A 2,983-nucleotide genomic window follows, 5' to 3' on the forward strand; every position below is an offset into this window, starting at 1 on the left:
TTTCTTGAAAAAAATTTTTTCATGGCTATCTACTGTCTTAGAATGTCCTCTGAAGGCTGTCTTTGAACAGATAACATAAAAACCCCAGAGCATTATCTTTCAAAAGAAGAGGAAAAGACAGAGATAGAAGAAACAATTCAAATTTCATCTTTTTTCTATGTGACTTGAATTTTTCCTCTCATTCTCTGCTGCCTCAGAAGCCCCATCAACCCTCAAAGCCTTCCAGACCTCTGCCACAAAATGGGCCTCTTCCTCTTCTGCCTCCAAGCCAGGGAAGACATCTCGCCCTTAGTTTGGACCTGTCCAGGCACTTTGTTTCCATCACTTTCACCATCTCCCATGGCCCCATTGGCAGCTTTCTCACTACTGAATTCTACAGAATGCTCAGGAGGAACCAGTTTCCACACCAGTAACTGTTCTTGCATGAACAGAGTCCTCACAAGACTCTTTTACTGTCTTGTTAGTAGTAACCTCAGACAAAGCTTTGATAAACAGTTTGGATGTCTGACTTCTTACGTTTGGCAATTTCCCTGGGTCCCTGTATCCGCAGCCTTATCAGCCTTCAATCTCCACTTTATTCCAGAAGTTTCAAGCTTCTTTCAGTGAAACAAATTCTAAAAATGCGAAACCTTTCGATTTGCCATTTTCATTCTGGGCCACTTAGATAAAAGTTGCTTTCTCAAGTAACTGCTGAAGAGTTTCTTCTGTTGCACAGCAGGAAAGGTTACTTGAACCAAAGTTTGATTCACCACTCCAACTACTATTATTTCCAACTCTCTCTATCCTTGCCTTTCCTCGCCAGTCTGTAATAGGGAGAAACAATATATGCATCAAGCTCTGGTCCCTGCTTTTCATCAGAGTTTATTTCTGTATAAGCTTGTTGAATTCAACATAATCAATTCTCTTAAATTCAGAACGAGCAATAACTTTACTCTTCCTATCCTAGATAATCAAATTGATCTTCCTGGCCTCTTCATACACTTCTTTTAATTAATCCTGAGTAATGCTGTGTGGTGGTATTGTGTTCCCGAAAACATTGTACATTCTAATAAACTTACCTGGGGTCAGAGAACAGAACAGCCACAATATTAAACATAGAGGTTAGGCAGTGGTAGCACATGTCTTTAATCCTAGCATTCCAGAAACAGAGATCTGCCTGGATCTCAGTGAGTTCAAGGCCACACTGGAAATAGCCAAGCATGGTGACTCACGCCTTTAATCGCAGGAAGTAATGGCAGGAGGCAGAAAGGTATTTAAGGCTTGAGGAAGAGGAACTAGAGCTGGTTAAGCTCTTTGATTTTTAGCAGCAGTTCAGCTGAGACCCATTTAGATGAGGACACAGAGGCTTCCAGTCTGAAGAAACAGGATCAGCTGAGGAATTGGCAAGGTGAGGTGGCTGTGGCTTGTTCTACTTCTCTGATCTTCCAGCTTTAATCCAATACCTGGCTCGAGGAGGTTTGTTTTCATTAGTAAGACCTTCTAACAATTCGTGCTACAATGCTGAAAGACAGATTTTTTTTTGGCTAAAATTATTTTTACAGCTCTAATTTTCTTACTATCTTTTCTTTTTAGATTTTCTTGTTCAATTTCATATCAAACACTTTAAAAACAGTGAGTCCCAAGATTTTTTCTAGGTCTTCGGCAGATTAAAAATCCACATAACCGATGTTTCTATCTGTACCAGTTCTGACATTCACAACAGCAAGACCATTTTTATCCAAAAGTTCACTAATGGCAACTTTTAATTCAGCGACAGATTCGGTAGGATTACAATGTCTAATGGATAGATTGAAAAGCACAGGTCTTCTGAGCCTTCTACCTTGTGTTTCTTGACTTTAGGAGCTTATCTTTGTTTGGTCATTTCCTTCTTTTGTTTTCCAGGTGCTGCATTCCCAGATTCTTCCTTTTTCTTCTTCTTCCTTTTCATTTTCCTGCTCTTCGTCATCATCATCTTTCTCCATCTTCATCTTCTTCCACAGTCACATAGGTTTGCATAGGAACAACTTTGACAGCAGCTTGCTCTCCTTTCACTTGTGATATCCATGGCTTCTTCTGAGGAGTCTCCTCCCCCTCTTTCTCATCATTATCCTCATCATCTTCCTTCCTCACCTTTGGAAGAAGGGGCAGCAGCTGCTGCTTTTGCTGGAGTCACTGCTTTCTTTATTGGTGGTTCAAATTGCTCCTGCGGCTCATCATTATTACTCTCCTCATTATCATCTTCTTCATTCTCATCACTGTCTTACTTCTTGACATTCTCACCATTCTTAGCTTCTCCCTTGACAGCTCTACTCTAAACCAGGAGTTGCCCACGATGCTTTGGCTTGTGTGACTCACTTCTTACCAGGGGTCACAATTATTTTGGCTAGTTTAACGATCTTCTTGGCTGATGTGGCTGTTTTCTTTTTGTCTAGAATAACAGCTTCATTTTTAACTGGTGTGGCAACTGCAACCTTTTTTGTTTGTGAAACAACCATCTTCTTTGTTGGAGTTGTGGTAAGGAATTAGCTTTCTTGAATTATTTTTTCCTGAGGGATGACCACCTTTTCTCCACTGCTGTTAGCTTCATCCTCTTACATCTCTTTATCTTCATTCTCTTTTTCCACTTCCTTTTGGGGAGGAGCCATTTTCTTGGAGTTACCAAGCCTTTTCCTGGCCTTTGCAAGTTCCAGCATGATGGCATTATGGCCATGGTGTGTGTGACAAGTAAAATGCACACAATAGCCTACAGAAAACCTACCAACATTGGTTGTGGTGGCTATATGCACTGAAGGTACTGGAGCATGTATGACTTAGTGCCAGCTATAGCCAGATCTGAGGTGAAAGACCTCTTTCACATTCTTTAGCTTGTCTCTTCAGTGTTTTGAAGGTTTTCTCTGTGGTGCAAAATCTTCTTAGTTTGATATATCCTATTGCTTTGTTTTTGCTTTTGTTTCACATTCATTGAAGGTTTTTACCAAATTTACATTATTTTCTATCATTGTGA

General features: G+C 40.3%; 1 pseudogene; it reads right to left on the reverse strand.

The window, feature by feature from the left end:
- Window positions 1-1,479: 1,479 nt before the first annotated feature.
- On the reverse strand, window positions 1,480-2,672 carry LOC102927031 (uncharacterized; annotated as a pseudogene).
- Between the last annotated feature and the right edge of the window lie 311 nt (window positions 2,673-2,983).

This window comes from Peromyscus maniculatus, chromosome 2 (genome assembly GCF_049852395.1).
Source record: "Peromyscus maniculatus bairdii isolate BWxNUB_F1_BW_parent chromosome 2, HU_Pman_BW_mat_3.1, whole genome shotgun sequence".
Lineage (NCBI taxonomy): Eukaryota > Metazoa > Chordata > Mammalia > Rodentia > Cricetidae > Peromyscus > Peromyscus maniculatus.